This window comes from Cavia porcellus, unplaced genomic scaffold (assembly GCF_034190915.1).
Source record: "Cavia porcellus strain 051 isolate PalLab524CR breed Dunkin Hartley unplaced genomic scaffold, mCavPor4.1 scaffold_36, whole genome shotgun sequence".
NCBI classification, from domain to species: domain Eukaryota; kingdom Metazoa; phylum Chordata; class Mammalia; order Rodentia; family Caviidae; genus Cavia; species Cavia porcellus.
In genome coordinates this window covers 9111589-9130026 of record NW_026947519.1, presented here as the reverse complement: position 1 = coordinate 9130026, position 18438 = coordinate 9111589, and the positions used below count along the sequence as shown (strand labels likewise).

The 18438-nt window shown below is 42.5% G+C and overlaps 1 long non-coding RNA gene across 1 annotated transcript; it reads right to left on the bottom strand.

The window, feature by feature from the left end:
• Nucleotides 1-857: 857 nt before the first annotated feature.
• Nucleotides 858-4784, bottom strand: LOC134474704 (uncharacterized). Its single transcript, XR_010045579.1, has 2 exons — nucleotides 4539-4784; nucleotides 858-1823 (listed from the first exon to the last, which is right to left on the bottom strand). It is a non-coding gene; the product is annotated as an uncharacterized LOC134474704 (long non-coding RNA).
• Between the last annotated feature and the right edge of the window lie 13654 nt (nucleotides 4785-18438).

Genomic DNA, 18438 nt, shown 5'->3' with positions numbered 1-18438 from the left:
AAGCTCAGAAGTTATTCATGTAACAGCTATAACATGTTATATGTTTCTCCTATTAAAACTTGAAAGACTAACAGACTCTGCTACTTTTCATCTAAATTCAGTGTTGCGCTAAATTCAGTGTTGGACGTTTTTTTTACAAGTCCTTTGAAATGTGTCCTCTAGTCACCGGTCATGCTGGAATGTACTTTCTTGTGAAGACAGGATTTGAGCAAATTGACACAAGTACATTTTGCTACTACTCTGGACACCTGGTTAAATATCGAGTTGCCTAAATGGGGTGTGTTTTACTTTGATCTCTGCTCACACTTTGCTCATCCAGTTAGAACCACAGGGCTCCAGGCCATAGCGTTCTAGGCCTAAACAAGAAAATTTCCATTCCGTTTTGGGAGTTCATTCGTCTCTCATAATTACTTTTTCCACAAATGTGTGCTTCAGGATAGTCCCTGTCTAAATGTGGAAAGGCCCATTTTCATTCACTCATTTTCAGACTTTCTAAGATTTTCAGTTACTAGAGGTTTGCCCAGACTTGCCATTGTCAAGGCACAGTGCACTTCACTTGAAGTTGTCCAGTATTACTTCATGTGTGTCCGTGGAAATTCCACCAATGGGAAACTCTTGCTGTAGTCATCTCCAAGTGTTTCTGCGTAAGACAATATAACTAACAAAGGATGTGGTTTCAAGCAGAATGAGGAATGGAGGGATAATCTTTATTTCAGTGCAGGTTGACCTTTCAAAGAAACAGTAATTCCTATGAAATAGTGATCTGGCCTGCAGATCAACAAGTTCAGAATTCCTGGAGGGGAAACGGGGATTAAATAAAAGACATAGGGCGACAAAAAGAGACGAAGGCAAGTTGATGTTAACCCAATCAAGCCTCCGGTTTATTGAGAAAATAATCACACCTTTTATAGGCTAAGGGCGGGAGCTGGGACAGGAAGAGGTTAAACAGATGAATACAACAGGGTTACCATCACATCTGGATAAGTGACGTAAGCAGAAGAGGATTATGGTTAATGTAGGCAGACGCAGTGCCCATAGGAGAGAGAGAGAGAGACATCTAGGCAGCAGTGCCTGTCACTCGGCTCCCTACATCTCCTCCCTTTTTATATTATTTAATTAAGAGTATGGCAGGCCCTGTGAGGACAGTGTCTGTCTTAGGTCAAGGACCTCATTGCATGAACCCAACCAGGCATTACCCGTCATGGGCTTGCAGAACAGCAGTTGGTCCTGTGCCTGTCTTAGGTGGCCGTTGGAATTAACATGCATGTCCTAGTTGCCCGTCTCTGACTGCCTGTCCATTGCCCCAGGGCAGTCAGGCCGCATCATCATATGAGCCACTCATGGGAATTCCTTCCCTGTAGGTTTGTTGATCTGCCAACTCCAGCTGATGATAGTGTACCTGAATGGGCTTTGCCATAAATGCGTCTATCCGGTTATTAATGAACATCATAATCCTCTGAAAAATACAAGACTCACAGAAATGAGAAACAATAGGTCAGCTAGGGGACCCAAAAGGGGCATTAGGTAAGGGAAAAACTCCCCCCCCCCCAAATCAAGGAGAAGGGGTTGACAGCCATTTGTTGGTGTCTCTGTATGAAGTCATTCTTCTGTGTCTTGGAGCATGCCTTGAATAACACTGGATGCAGTCTATTTGGCTGGCGTATGTTCCTCCAGACCGAGAAGAGCCTCTTCCGCAGTCATGGGGTTCTGTGCATGGCTGTCAGCAGTTGCAGTCTGTTTGGCAGGGGTCAAAATCCACCATGGGTGTGGTGTGGCTCAAGAAGGCTGGTTAAGCAGCATAAGGCTCCAAGGAGATGTGTCACCTGTAAGAGAACACAGGGGATTGTGCCTCAGGAAATAACATTATTCCTGGGCGTTACATGGGGTCTTTGAAGAACTGTCTACTTGCTTTACGAGGCGTTCAGGTAGCCATCTAGCTTCTCTATCTTGTTGAGAGTAAACACACACTGAACCTCGTCCCCAGATAAGGACTGGATCAGGGCCATTCCACACATTGGTTAGTGGGTCTCTCCATAAAACAGATGCAAACCGTGTTTGAGTCTGAGTATGCCAAAACCGAGATGCTGCGGAGCAGCCTGAAGCATCCAGGGTCAGAAAATTTAAAATAAAAAGAGCATGTGAAAGGACATTTCTAGGGGACCCCTGGGTGGGGTACCATGTCTCCCTTTTTATTTTATCTATGGTGAATTTAAGAGAACGATGCGCACGTTCAACAATGCCTTGTCCCTGAGGATTGTAAGGTATACCTGTAGTGTGGAGGATATTAAGGCTTTTACAAAATTGGGCAAAGGAGGTACTGGTATAGCCAGGGCCATTATCGGTCTTGAGCTGTTGAGGACATCCCAGAACTGAGAAGGCTGACAGCATATGGGCTATAATGTGTTTAGCAGCTTCTCCAGTCTGGAGAGTGGCAAAAATGAAGCCACTATAAGTGTCAATAATGACATGTACATATTTTAGATTGCCAAACTCATTGAAATGGGTAACATCCATTTGCCATAAGGCGTTAGGAATTAAACCTCTAGGGTTGACTCCTAGGTGTTGAACAGGTGAGTGGATAGCACAAGATGGGCAATTTTTTACAATTTGTCTGGCTTGCTCATGGGTAATTTTGTAGAGAAGGCGGAGGGTGTGAGCATTGAGGTGGTGTAACTGGTGGGCTTGTTGGGCCTCAGACACCTTGGAGTCCTGAGCCATAAAAACCTGTGCTGGTACAGCAACATCAGCCAAATGATTTCCTTGGGCAAGAGGCCCTGGGAGGTTGGAATGAGCTCGTAGATGACCGATAAAGAACTTATGACTGCGAAGCCATATGAAGCATTGTAATTGTTTGAACAGATTTGCAGCTGGGGAAGCATGACATATAATAGCAACAGTCTCTAATAATGGAACAGACTGGGCAAGGTAAGCACTGTCAGTATACAAATTAAATGGTTGGTCAGAGTAAGCAGCAAAAGCTGCAAGAATAGCTTCTAACTCTGCTAATTGTGCAGAGGAAGTATCTGCCTGGAGGGTAGAAACATTGTCTTGAGATACATAAGCAGCCCTTCCAGAGGATGAGCCATCAGTGAATAAAACCAGGGCACCCGGAAGGGGTTGTGAAGCTGTGACTTTAGGGAATATAAATGAGTGACGATTAGCAAAGTCATCTAGCTTATTTGGAGGGTAATGATTGTCAATAGTCCCTGAATAGGAAGCTAAGGCAATAGGCCACACTTCCGTACTCTGAAGTAGCCAATCTATTTGGTCTTTTGTAAAAGGTTGAATGATAATATCTGGTTCTTTGCCAAAGTAACATTTTCCCTGCTTTCTACCCTGGATTATTAGGTCTGAGACAGCTTGGAAATAAGGCAAAAGTGTTCTTTTTGGAGAGACTGGTAAATGGACCCACATGAGGGGAGCTTGCTGCCAGAACACTGCTGTAGGGCAAAGCCTTGTATTAAAAATGAGAAACTGTAAAGGCTCATTGTAGTCCATAAAGGAAACAGTTTGTTGAGCAATAGCCTCTTCTACTTTACTGAGCGCTCTCCTGGCATCAGGTGTAAGCTCTCGGGGGAAGTTGGATCTATGTCTCCCCGAAGCAGCGCATAAAGGGGCTGTAAATCATGTTTAGTTAGTTTTAAAAATGGTATGAGCCAATTAATGTCTCCCAATAGTTTTTGGAAGTCATGAAGTATAAAGGAATAGAGAAAAAGCAATCTTTAAGATCTATGACAATTTTAAAAAATCCTAAAGGAATGGCACTGAGGGGAGGCCAGGCTGTAGAGGCCCCTTTAAGACCATTGTCTTATTTATCGCCCTAAGGTCTTGTAGCAGCCTCCACTTTCCTGACCTTTTCCGGATAACAAAGATAGGTGTGTTCCAAGGGGAATTACTAGGAACAATGTGTCCTGCATCTAACTGGTCCTGCACCAGCTGTTGTGTGGCTGCAAGCTTTTCAGAGTTAAGGTTGTTTCTAAAGGCTTATATGAATCCCCAATTGGCCATGGAGGCACAGGGAGTAGCGGGCTGCCATCCTGGGACCTGCTGATCACGTCAACAGGTGGAAGTGGTGGCAGATCACCATGTACAAGGACCTCTAACAGGCCATCATTCTCTGCATCTGAGAAATCAGAGGCTTCAAATTTTTCTGAGGACGGTTTTGAGGTAGATTTAAGGGAGTCACGCAGGGCAGCCTCACCCAGTGCAACTGTCTCCTCAACCTGAGGGTCTGCATGCCTCTGGGCAAGCAGCTCAGAGATTAAATTCCAATATGTAAAGGTGGTCACAGGAACCTTTTTTGGACTGAAAACTCTATAATAATCTTTTAAAACATCTCTTACTCTATTCCACCTCTTGGTATCTATAGAACACTCTAGGGCAAACCTTAGAATAAATTGAAAATACTGTAATAATTTTTGTTCCAACCCTTATCTCTCTTGTCTTTCATGCCTTTATAAGGCCTCCGACGAACACTTCGTGTTTGCTCAATACTTGACCCATGTCGGGAAATGGAAATGGGGTTGCCGTTCACTCACCGTGACTCGGGCAGGACGTCGGGTAGTCGTCTGCGCAGGTCTCGGCACTTGATTTAATGTCCTGTTGCTTTAAGCTTTAATCCTTGATTTAGTTTACTCATTCCTCGGCCGAGGTCTCTGGTTCAATTTGCTTTCACTTTCGGTTTAAGCCGGCTGTCTCTCGAACGGCTCCCTCGTTAACTTCTCCGTGCCAGGAGCCCCACGTTGGGAGCCACTTGTTCCGGCCTGCAGATCAACAAGTTCAGAACTCCTGGAGGGGAAACGGGGATTAAATAAAAGACATAGGGGATACAAAAAGAGACGAAGGCAAGTTGATGTTAACCCAATCAAGCCTCTGGTTTATTGAGAAAATAATCACACCTTTTATACGCTAAGGGCGGGAGCTGGGACAGGAAGAGGTTAAACAGATGAATACAACAGGGTTAAATTCACATCCGGATAAGTGTCGTAAGCAGAAGAGGATTATGGTTAATGTAGGCAGACGCAGTGCCCATAGGAGAGAGAGAGAGAGACATCTAGGCAGCAGTGCCTGTCACTCGGCTCCCTACAAAATAGGAGGTAAAATCTTTTGTAAAGAGACATGGATATGACATACTCAACTTTATGTCACATTTTTTAAAAAGCCAAGGGCATTTGAGAAATTCTTGGCTGCTGAATTGTCCCTTTTTTAAAATTTCTCTTAGGTAAGACACTCCAGTTTTTTCAAACCATGGTACTGTTCCTTCCATGTAAAAAACCAAAGCCAAAAACAAAATAAATTAAAACAAAACCCATCAAATTACATTTGAGAGCACAAAATTGCTCAGCAGGCCAATTTTCAAGAAGCTAGAGGTACAGAAGCCTCAGCCTTCAGCCCATGGCCTGAAGTTTTGTCTCTATCATGGCCACTCAATTCCCTGGCATGTCCACATTAACTCATGAATCTTTACTCATTTCCTCTTCAAATGCACAGGATCCAATATATTTGAACCCTGTTCACCTGGGCTGTAATCATCCAAGGACACACCAGAGGAAGGGCAGCCACCCCCTTGCCTGGGGCCTTGGAGCTTATCACAATAGAAATGGAAACCTGAACAAGGGGAGCCAAAACAAAGAGAGGAATATTCCTAAAGTCTGAAACACAGAAGCTACCTATAGACCAGTAGTGGGATTTCACAAATTATGTAAGAATCTCTGTGCACATGATTGGCATGGTCGCTCAGGCCTATAATCCCAGCAATCTGGGGGCTGAGGTGGATGAATCCTTGGGAGTTCCAGTCCATCGTGGGCTACGAATTTATCTCAAGGCCTCTTTCAACAACTACATAAGATGCTGTTTCCAAAAAGAGGACAACAGAAAACTAGACACACTTGGTCTAGGTCCCGGGGTTCACTACATGAGTTGTGGAGTCTAAATATTCCATGCCATGAGAAAATACCTGGGATTTTTAGTGAAAGGGGCATTTGCATCCCTTTTCTAAGGGTTTCCCTTTCACCATGTTACATTTGAATTCTGGGAAAACCTGCTGGTCACAAGCTATCTAGCATTATGTTGGGTTAGGTATTGAGCTAGGACCTCATGTTTAGTGTTCAGGGTTATGCTGGAATGGCTGCAGACCTGCTTGAAATAGCTATTGCAGACAAGTGAACCCCGAGGAAGCTGGATAGTTGAAGCAGGCACTCCAAATATTCATGCACTGCAAGAATTCACTTTCATTTTGGGACTCATCTTCTGGTTGCTGGCTTATAGTGCTAACTGATACTACCATGGTGGCAGTAATCCAGCAGAGCCTGCATGTATGCTTTGCAGGTTTGCTTCGCAAGCCACCAGAAACTTGGCAGAACCCAAATCATTGTGGCATTTTCTTTCCTCCCCTGAAACATTTGGCTTTCTAAGTTTGAAAATTGAATAGACTGGGCTAGTCAGGTTTGGACTCCATGTACCACCAACAGAGCTAAAGACAGAGCCAATTACTTCCCTCCACTTGTCAAAATATGTCAAATTTGCTTGGTCACCACAACTTCAAAGAAAATTCTGAGGCAACTTAGAGAGGTGAATCAAATACTGCCTGATTGGAATGGCTGTGGTTGTATGAGGTGGAAAGCTGCAGAGTTGGGCTGAAACTGTTCACAGAAATCCACAGGCTTGTGGTTGCCAGGCAACCACACTGGGCTGAGATTGGCTGAACATCACTGTGAGGTGGATTTTAGGCTCTAGGTTTGAAAATTTAAAAGACTGGGGTAGTCAAGTTTCGAACACATCGACCACAGACAGACCAAAAGGTCTTTCAATTACTTCCCTCCACTTCTCAAAATATGTCAAATTTTCTTGATCACTACAACTGTAAAAAAAATTCTGAGGCAACATAGAGAGGCTAATCAAATACTGCATGATTGGAATGGCTGTGGTTGTATGAAGTGGAAAGCTGCAGATTTGGGATGAAACAGTTCACAGAAAGCCACAAGCTTGTGGTTGCCAGGCAACCACACTGGGCTGTGATTGGCTGAGCACCATTGTGAGCTGGACTTTAGGCTCTAGGATACAAGTGTGCAGTAGGAGACCTGAGTCACAATGCTGGGCGTTGCCATGGAGACCTCAGTGGCACAGAGCACCTTGTAGGGCAAGATTTAAATAGGATGAATATTCTTGGCCTGGTATGCCACAGGATTCTCACTGAAGGCTTCACTGCTCAGAATTTGGGGATGGAAATGCTTGCCAATCTACACATGGATGTACTTTCAATGGGATATGAAATATGCCAGGGCCTGGCAGATGTTGTCTGACATATCCTATCCTTGAGCATATGCTTTTCCCTTGTCATGTCTGTCATTTGGCTGAGTCCTGTTCCCTAAGCTATTCAGTCAAGACTTGCTGGAATCATTCACCTGCAGTATAAGAGCTATCTGTGAAATTTCTCAGCAGAAATCCTCTGCAAGCACATAGCTTTGGATATGAGAGACAGTGGTGGAAGTTGAATTTCAAGGGCAGATATTTGAAAACAATGAAACAAGCCTTGAATAAGATCTTGACATGTTTCCCAGATGAATATGTTTGGAAATACGGGGGAAGATGGAGATCAAGACTGAGAAGGGTGAACACCCATTTCAAGGTACAAAAACCAGGGAAAAACATGGGGAAGCAAGAGAGCTGGTTAATTTGATGTAAAAATCTTTGATGATGAAAGGAAAATTATATTCTCATGGTGATTTAATCAGGCTGTAGCAGTGAGGATCTCATGTTGGTTGTCCTATGTGTGGCCTTCTGCATTGGGCAGTGGATGCAGGACAGGAGATCTTCAAATAAATCTGGTGGAACACAAAATAGTGAAAAAAATATCAATCTAAATCCTGTGTATTCCTTCCCTTTGAGAACATATATGGATAATGTCCGGAGTTTCAAAAGAGAAAATGTCTATTGGGTCATGGTTTCACCAATGAAATGGTCACTTCACATAACATTTTGAATTTTGCTTTCACAGTTGCTCATGTACCGGGCCTGAGTAAAGCAGAATGCAGAGTAAGCCTCATCAATAGTTGGGCATTTCATAAGTGGTTTTAAAACCAGTGAAACCCTTTGGACCTAGTGTTTGTATTTAATTGGTTGATTGGTTTTTCAAATGGTTTGTTTTACTATTTTTAACTTTGGGAGTCAGGGAAGCCCTCACTCATAGTGATTTAGACCTCTCCAAAAGCTCTGAAGTTATTCATGTAACAGCTATTTCATGTTATAAGTTTCTCTTTTAAAACTTGAAAGACTAACAGACTCTGCTACTTTTCATCTAAATTCAGTGTTGCGCTAAATTCAGTGTTGGACTTTTTTTTTTACAAGTCCTTTGAAATGTGTCCTCCTCTAGTCACTGGTCGTGCTGGAATGTACTTTCTTGTGAAGACAGGATTTGAGCAAATTGACACAAGTGCAGTTTGCCACTACTCTGGACACCTGGTTAAATATCGAGTTGCCTAAATGGTGTGTGTTTTACTTTGATCTCTGCTCACACTTTGCTCATCCAGTTAGAACCACAGGGCTCCAGGCCATAGCGTTCTAGGCCTAAACAAGAAAATTTCCATTCCGTTTTGGGAGTTCATTCGTCTCTCATAATTACTTTTTCCACAAATGTGTGCTTCAGCAGAGTCCCTGTCTAAATGTGGAGAGGCCCATTTTCATTCACTCACTTTCAGACTTTCTAAGATTTTCAGTTACTAGAGGTTTGCCCAGACTTGCCATTGTCAAGGGACAGTGCACTTCACTTGAAGTTGTGCAGTATTACTTCATGTGTGTCCGTGGAAATTCCACCAATGGGAAACTCTTGCTGTAGTCATCTCCAAGTCTTTCTGCGTAAGAAAATATAACTAACAAAGGATGTGGTTTCAAGCAGAATGAGGAATGGAGGGATAATCTTTATTTCAGTGCAGGTTGACCTTTCAAAGAAACAGTAATTCCTATGAAATAGGAGGTAAAATCTTTTGTAAAGAGACATGGATATGACAAGCTCAACTTTATGTCACATTTTTTAAAAAGCCAAGGGCATTTGAGAAATTCTTGGCTGCTGAATTGTCCCTTTTTTCAAATTTCTCTTAGGTAAGACCCTCCAGTTTCTTCAAACCATGGTACTGTTCCTTCCATGTAAAAAACCAAAGCAAAAAACGAAATAAATTAAAACAAAACCAATGAAATTACATTTGAGAGCACACAATTGCTCAGCAGGCCCACTATTCAAGAAGCTAGAGGTACAGAAGCCTCAGCCTTCAGCCCATGGCCTGAAGTTTTGTCTCTATCATGGCCCCTCAATTCCCTGGCATGTCCACATTAACTCATGAATCTTTACTCATTTCCTCTTCAAATGCACAGGATCCAATATATTTGAACCCTGTTCACCTGGGCTGTAATCATCCAAGGACACACCAGAGGAAGGGCAGCCACCCCCTTGCCTGGGGCCTTGGAGCTTATCACAATAGAAATGGAAACCTGAACAAGGGGAGCCAAAACAAAGAGAGGAATATTCCTAAAGTCTGAAACACAGAAGCTACCTATAGACAAGTAGTGGTATTTCACAAATTATGTAAGAATCTCTGTGCACATGCTTTGCATGGTCGCTCATGCCTATAATCCCAGCAATGTGGGGGCTGAGGTGGATGGATCCTTGGGAGTTCCAGTCCATCTTAGGCTACGAATTTATCTCAAGGCCTCATTCAACAACTACATAAGATGCTGTTTCCAAAAAGAGGACAACAGAAAACTAGACACACTTGGTCTAGGTCCCGGGGTTCACTACATGAATTGTGGAATCTAAATATTCCATGCCATGAGAAAATACCTGGGATTTTTAGTGAAAGGGGCATTTGCATCCCTTTTCTAAGGGTTTCCCTTTCACCATGTTACATTTGAATTCTGGGAAAACCTGCTGGTGACAAGCTATCTAGCATTATGTTGGGTTAGGTATTGAGCTAGGACCTCATGTTTAGTGTTCAGGGTTATGCTTGAATGGCTGCAGATCTCCTTGAAATAGCTATTGCAGACAAGTGAACCCCGAGGAAGCTGGATAGTTGAAGCAGGCACTCCAAATATTCATGCACTGAAAGGATTCACTTTCATTTTGGGACTCATCTTCTGGTTGCTGGCTTTTAGTGCTAACTGATACTACCATGGTGGCAGTAATCCAGCAGAGACTGCATGTATGGTTTGCAGGTTTGCTTCGCAAGCCACCAGAAACTTGGCAGAACCCAAATCATTGTGGCATTTTCTTTCCTCCCCTGAAACATTTGGCTTTCTAAGTTTGAAAATTGAATAGACTGGGCTAGTCAGCTTTGGACCCCATGTACCACCAACAGAGCTAAAGACAGAGCCAATTACTTCCCTCCACTTGTCAAAATATGTCAAATTTGCTTGGTCACCACAACTTCAAAGAAAATTCTGAGGCAACTTAGAGAGGTGAATCAAATACTGCCTGATTGGAATGGCTGTGGTTGTATGAGGTGGAAATCTGCAAAGTTGGGCTGAAACTGTTCACAGAATTCCACAGGCTTGTGGTTGCCAGGGAACCACACTGGGCTGAGATTGGCTGAACATCACTGTGAGGTGGATTTTAGGCTCTAGGTTTGAAAATTTAAAAGACTGGGGTAGTCAAGTTTGGAACACATGGACCACAGACAGACCAAAAGGTCTTTCAATTACTTCCCTCCACTTCTCAAAATATGTCAAATTTTCTTGATCACTACAACTGTAAAAAAAATTCTGAGGCAACATAGAAAGGCTAATCAAATACTGCATGATTGGAATGGCTGTGGTTGTATGAGGTGGAAAGCTGCAGAGTTGGGCTGAAACAGTTCACAGAAAGCCACAAGCTTGTGGTTGCCAGGCAACCACACTGGGCTGTGATTGGCTGAGCACCATTGTGAGCTGGACTTTAGGCTCTAGGATACAAGTGTGCAGTAGGAGACCTGAGTCACAATGCTGGCTGTTGCCATGGAGACCTCAGTGGCACAGAGGACCTTGTAGGGCAAGATTTAAATAGGATGAATATTCTTGGCCTGGTATGCCACAGGATTCTCACTGAAGGCTTCACTGCTCAGAATTTGGGGATGGAAATGCTTGCCAATCTACATATAGATGTACTTTAAATGGGATATGAAATATGCCAGGGCCTGGCAGATGTTGTCTGACATGTCCTATCCTTGAGCAAATACTTTTCCCTTGTCATGTCTGTCATTTGGCTGAGTTCTGTTCCCTAAGCTATTCACTCAAGACTTGCTGGAATCATTCACCTGCAGTATAAGAGCTTTCTGTGAAATTTCTCAGCAGAAATCCTCTGCAAGCACAAAGCTTTGGATGTGAGAGACAGTGGTGGAAGTTGAATTTCAAGGGCAGATATTTGAAAACAATGAAACAAGCCCCGGATAAGATCTTGACATGTTTCCCAGATGAATATGTTTAGAAATACGGGGGAAGATGTAGATCAAGACTGAGAAGAGTGAACACCCATTTCAAGGTACAAAAGCCAGGGAAAAACATGGGAAAGCAAGAGAGCTGGTTAATTTGATGTATAAATCTTTGATGATGAAAGGAAAATTATATTCTCATGGTGATTTAATCAGGCTGTAGCAGTGAGGATCTCATGTTGGTTGTCCTATGTGTGGCCTTCTGCATTGGGCAGTGGATGCAGGACAGGAGATCTTCAAATAAATCTGGTGGAACACAAAGTAGTGAAAAAAATATCAATCTAAATCCTGTGTATTCCTTCCCTTTGAGAACATATATGGATAATGTCCGGAGTTTCAAAAGAGAAAATGTCTATTGGGTCATGGTTTCACCAATGAAATGGTCACTTCACATAACATTTTGAATTTTGCTTTCACAGTTGCTCATGTACCGGGCCTGAGTAAAGCAGAATGCAGAGTAAGCCTCATCAATAGTTGTGCATTCCATAAGTGGTTTTAAAACCAGTGAAACCCTTTGGACCTAGTGTTTGTATTTAATTGGTTGATTGGTTTTTCAAATTGTTTGTTTTACTATTTTTAACTTTGGGAGTCAGGGAAGCCCTCAATCATAGTGATTTAGACCTCTCCAAAAGCTCTGAAGTTATTCATGTAACAGCTATTACATGTTATAAGTTTCTCCTATTAAAACTTGAAAGACTAACAGACTCTGCTACTTTTCATCTAAATTCAGTGTTGCGCTAAATTCAGTGTTGGACTTTTTTTTTACAAGTCCTTTGAAATGTGTCCTCCTCTAGTCACTGGTCGTGCTGGAATGCACTTTCTTGTGAAGACAGGATTTGAGCAAATTGACACAAGTACATTTTGCCACTACCCTGGACACCTGGTTAAATAGCGAGTTGCCTAAATGGTGTGTGTTTTACTTTGATCTCTGCTCACACTTTGCTCATCCAGTTAGAACCACAGGGCTCCAGGCCATAGCGTTCTAGGCCTAAACAAGAAAATTTCCATTCCGTTTTTGGAGTTCATTCGTCTCTCATAATTACTTTTTCCACAAATGTGTGCTTCAGCAGAGTCCCTGTCTAAATGTGGAGAGGCCCATTTTCATTCACTCACTTTCAGACTTTCTAAGATTTTCAGTTACTAGAGGTTTGCCCAGACTTGCCATTGTCAAGGGACAGTGCACTTCACATGAAGTTGTGCAGTATTACTTCATGTCTGTCCGTGGAAATTCCACCAATGGGAAACTCTTGCTGTAGTCATCTCCAAGTCTTTCTGCGTAAGAAAATATAACTAACAAAGGATGTGGTTTCAAGCAGAATGAAGAATGGAGGGATAATCTTTATTTCAGTGCAGGTTGACCTTTCAAAGAAACAGTAATTCCTATGAAATAGGAGGTAAAATCTTTTGTAAAGAGACATGGATATGCCATGCTCAACTTTATGTTACATTTTTTAAAAAGCCAAGGGCATTTGAGAAATTCTTGGCTGCTGAATTGTCCCTTTTTTCAAATTTCCCTTAGGTAAGACACTCCAGTTTCTTCAAACCATGGTACTGTTCCTTCCATGTAAAAAACCAAAGCAAAAAACAAAATAAATTAAAACAAAACCAATCAAATTACATTTGAGAGCACACAATTGCTCAGCAGGCCCACTATTCAAGAAGCTAGAGGTACAGAAGCCTCAGCCTTCAGCCCATGGCCTGAAGTTTTGTCTCTATCATGGCCCCTCAATTCCCTGGCATGTCCACATTAACTCATGAATCTTTACTCATTTCCTCTTCAAATGCACAGGATCCAATATATTTGAACCCTGTTCACCTGGGCTGTAATCATCCAAGGACACACCAGAGGAAGGGCAGCCACCGCCTTGCCTGGGGCCTTGGAGCTTATCACAATAGAAATGGAAACCTGAACAAGGGGAGCCAAAACAAAGAGAGGAATATTCCTAAAGTCTGAAACACAGAAGCTACCTATAGACAAGTAGTGGGATTTCACAAATTATGTAAGAATCTCTGTGCACATGCTTGGCATGGTCGCTCATGCCTATAATCCCAGCAATCTGGGGGCTGAGGTGGATGGATCCTTGGGAGTTCCAGTCCATCGTGGGCTACGAATTTATCTCAAGGCCTCTTTCAACAACTACATAAGATGCTGTTTCCAAAAAGAGGACAACAGAAAACTAGACACTCTTGGTCTAGGTCCCGGGGTTCACTACATGAGTTGTGGAGTCTAAATATTCCATGCCATGAGAAAATACCTGGGATTTTTAGTGAAAGGGGCATTTGCATCCCTTTTCTGAGGGTTTCCCTTTCACCATGTTACATTTGAATTCTGGGAAAACCTGCTGGTCACAAGCTATCTAGCATTATGTTGGGTTAGGTATTGAGCTAGGACCTCATGTTTAGTGTTCAGGGTTATGCTGGAATGTCTGCAGACCTGCTTGAAATAGCTATTGCAGACAAGTGAACCCCGAGGAAGCTGGATAGTTGAAGCAGGCACTCCAAATATTCATGCACTGCAAGGATTCACTTTCATTTTGGGACTCATCTTCTGGTTGCTGGCTTTTAGTACTAACTGATATTACCATGGTGGCAGTAATCCAGCATAGACTGCATGTATGGTTTGCAGGTTTGTTTCCCAAGCCACCAGAAACTTGGCAGAACCCAAATCATTGTGGCATTTTTTTCCTCCCCTGAAACATTTGGCTTTCTAAGTTTGAAAATTGAATAGACTGGGCTAGTCAGCTTTGGACCCCATGTACCACCAACAGAGCTAAAGACAGAGCCAATTACTTCCCTCCACTTGTCAAAATATGTCAAATTTGCTTGGTCACCACAACTTCAAAGAAAATTCTGAGGCAACTTAGAGAGGTGAATCAAATACTGCCTGATTGGAATGGCTGTGGTTGTATGAGGTGGAAAGCTGCAGAGTTGGGCTGAAACTGTTCACAGAAATCCACAGGCTTGTGTTTGCCAGGCAACCACACTGGGCTGAGATTGGCTGAACATCACTGTGAGGTGGATTTTAGGCTCTAGGTTTGAAAATTTAAAAGACTGGTGTAGTCAAGTTTGGAACACATGGACCACAGACAGACCAAAAGGTCTTTCAATTACTTCCCTCCACTTCTCAAAATATGTCAAATTTTCTTGATCACTACAACTGTAAAAAAAATTCTGAGGCAACATAGAGAGGCTAATCAAATACTGCATGATTGGAATGGTTGTGGTTATATGAGGTGGAAAGCTGCAGAGTTGGGTTGAAACAGTTCACAGAAAGACACAAGCTTGTGGTTGCCAGGCAACTACACTGGGCTGTGATTGGCTGAGCACCATTGTGAGCTGGACTTTAGGCTCTAGGATACAAGTGTGCAGTAGGAGACCTGAGTCACAATGCTGGGCGTTGCCATGGAGACCTCAGTGGCACAGAGGACCTTGTAGGGCAAGATTTAAATAGGATGAATATTCTTGGCCTGGTATGCCCCAGGATTCTCACTGAAGGCTTCACTGCTCAGAATTTGGGGATGGAAATGCTTGCCAATCTACACATGGATGTACTTTCAATGGGATATGAAATATGCCAGGGCCTGGCAGATGTTGTCTGACATGTCCTATCCTTGAGCATATGCTTTTCCCTTGTCATGTCTGTCATTTGGCTGAGTCCTGTTCCCTAAGCTATTCAGTCAAGACTTGCTGGAATCATTCACCTGCAGTATAAGAGCTTTCTGTGAAATTTCTCAGCAGAAATCCTCTGCAAGCACATAGCTTTGGATATGAGAGACAGTGCTGGAAGTTGAATTTCAAGGGTAGATATTTGAAAACAATGAAACAAGCCCCGAATAAGATCTTGACATGTTTCCCAGATGAATATGTTTGGAAATACGGGGGAAGATGGAGATCAAGACTGAGAAGGGTGAACACCCATTTCAAGGTACAAAAACCAGGGAAAAACATGGGAAAGCAAGAGAGCTGGTTAATCTGATGTAAAAATCTTTGATGATGAAAGGAAAATTATATTCTCATGATGATTTATTCAGGCTGTAGAAGTGAAGTTCTCATGTTGGTTGTCCTATGTGTGGCCTTCTGCATTGGGCAGTGGATGCAGGACAGGAGATCTTCAAATAAACGTGGTGGACCACAAAATAGTGAAAAAAATATCAATCTAAATCCTGTGTATTCCTTCCCTTTGAGAACATATATGGATAATGTCCGGAGTTTCAAAAGAGAAAATGTCTATTGGGTCATGGTTTCACCAATGAAATGGTCACTTCACGTAACATTTTGAATTTTGCTTTCACAGTTGCTCATGTACCGGGCCTGAGTAAAGCAGAATGCAGAGTAAGCCTCATCAATAGTTGTGCATTCCATAAGTGGTTTTAAAACCAGTGAAACCCTTTGGACCTAGTGTTTGTATTTAATTGGTTGATTGGTTTTTCAAATTGTTTGTTTTACTATTTTTAACTTTGGGAGTCAGGGAAGCCCTCAATCATAGTGATTTAGACCTCTCCAAAAGCTCTGAAGTTATTCATGTAACAGCTATTACATGTTATAAGTTTCTCCTATTAAAACTTGAAAGACTAACAGACTCTGCTACTTTTCATCTAAATTCAGTGTTGCGCTAAATTCAGTGTTGGACTTTTTTTTTACAAGTCCTTTGAAATGTGTCCTCCTCTAGTCACTGGTCGTGCTGGAATGTACTTTCTTGTGAAGACAGGATTTGAGCAAATTGACACAAGTACAGTTTGCCACTACCCTGGACACCTGGTTAAATATCGAGTTGCCTAAATGGTGTGTGTTTTACTTTGATCTCTGCTCACACTTTGCTCATCCAGTTAGAACCACAGGGCTCCAGGCCATAGCGTTCTAGGCCTAAACAAGAAAATTTCCATTCCGTTTTTGGAGTTCATTCGTCTCTCATAATTACTTTTTCCACAAATGTGTGCTTCAGCAGAGTCCCTGTCTAAATGTGGAGAGGCCCATTTTCATTCACTCACTTTCAGACTTTCTAAGATTTTCAGTTACTAGAGGTTTGCCCAGACTTGCCATTGTCAAGGGACAGTGCACTTCACTTGAAGTTGTGAAGTATTACTTCATGTGTGTCCGTGGAAATTCCACCAATGGGAAACTCTTGCTGTAGTCATCTCCAAGTCTTTCTGCGTAAGAAAATATAACTAACAAAGGATGTGGTTTCAAGCAGAATGAGGAATGGAGGGATAATCTTTATTTCAGTGCAGGTTGACCTTTCAAAGAAACAGTAATTCCTATGAAATAGGAGGTAAAATCTTTTGTAAAGAGACATGGATATGACAAGCTCAACTTTATGTCACATTTTTTAAAAAGCCAAGGGCATTTGAGAAATTCTTGGCTGCTGAATTGTCCCTTTTTTCAAATTTCTCTTAGGTAAGACCCTCCAGTTTCTTCAAACCATGGTACTGTTCCTTCCATGTAAAAAACCAAAGCAAAAAACGAAATAAATTAAAACAAAACCAATGAAATTACATTTGAGAGCACACAATTGCTCAGCAGGCCCACTATTCAAGAAGCTAGAGGTACAGAAGCCTCAGCCTTCAGCCCATGGCCTGAAGTTTTGTCTCTATCATGGCCCCTCAATTCCCTGGCATGTCCACATTAACTCATGAATCTTTACTCATTTCCTCTTCAAATGCACAGGATCCACTATATTTGAACCCTGTTCACCTGGGCTGTAATCATCCAAGGACACACCAGAGGAAGGGCAGCCACCCCCTTGCCTGGGGCCTTGGAGCTTATCACAATAGAAATGGAAACCTGAACAAGGGGAGCCAAAACAAAGAGAGGAATATTCCTAAAGTCTGAAACACAGAAGCTACCTATAGACAAGTAGTGGTATTTCACAAATTATGTAAGAATCTCTGTGCACATGCTTTGCATGGTCGCTCATGCCTATAATCCCAGCAATGTGGGGGCTGAGGTGGATGGATCCTTGGGAGTTCCAGTCCATCTTAGGCTACGAATTTATCTCAAGGCCTCATTCAACAACTACATAAGATGCTGTTTCCAAAAAGAGGACAACAGAAAACTAGACACACTTGGTCTAGGTCCCAGGGTTCACTACATGAATTGTGGAATCTAAATATTCCATGCCATGAGAAAATACCTGGGATTTTTAGTGAAAGGGGCATTTGCATCCCTTTTCTAAGGGTTTCCCTTTCACCATGTTACATTTGAATTCTGGGAAAACCTGCTGGTGACAAGCTATCTAGCATTATGTTGGGTTAGGTATTGAGCTAGGACCTCATGTTTAGTGTTCAGGGTTATGCTTGAATGGCTGCAGACCTCCTTGAAATAGCTATTGCAGACAAGTGAACCCCGAGGAAGCTGGATAGTTGAAGCAGGCACTCCAAATATTCATGCACTGAAAGGATTCACTTTCATTTTGGGACTCATCTTCTGGTTGCTGGCTTTTAGTGCTAACTGATACTACCATGGTGGCAGTAATCCAGCAGAGACTGCATGTATGGTTTGCAGGTTTGCTTCGCAAGCCACCAGAAACTTGGCAGAACCCAAATCATTGTGGCATTTTCTTTCCTCCCCTGAAACATTTGGCTTTCTAAGTTTGAAAATTGAATAGACTGGGCTAGTCAGCTTTGGACCCCATGTACCACCAACAGAGCTAAAGACAGAGCCAATTACTTCCCTCCACTTGTCAAAATATGTCAAATTTGCTTGGTCACCACAACTTCAAAGAAAATTCTGAGGCAACTTAGAGAGGTGAATCAAATACTGCCTGATTGGAATGGCTGTGGTTGTATGAGGTGGAAATCTGCAAAGTTGGGCTGAAACTGTTCACAGAATTCCACAGGCTTGTGGTTGCCAGGGAACCACACTGGGCTGAGATTGGCTGAACATCACTGTGAGGTGGATTTTAGGCTCTAGGTTTGAAAATTTAAAAGACTGGGGTAGTCAAGTTTGGAACACATGGACCACAGACAGACCAAAAGGTCTTTCAATT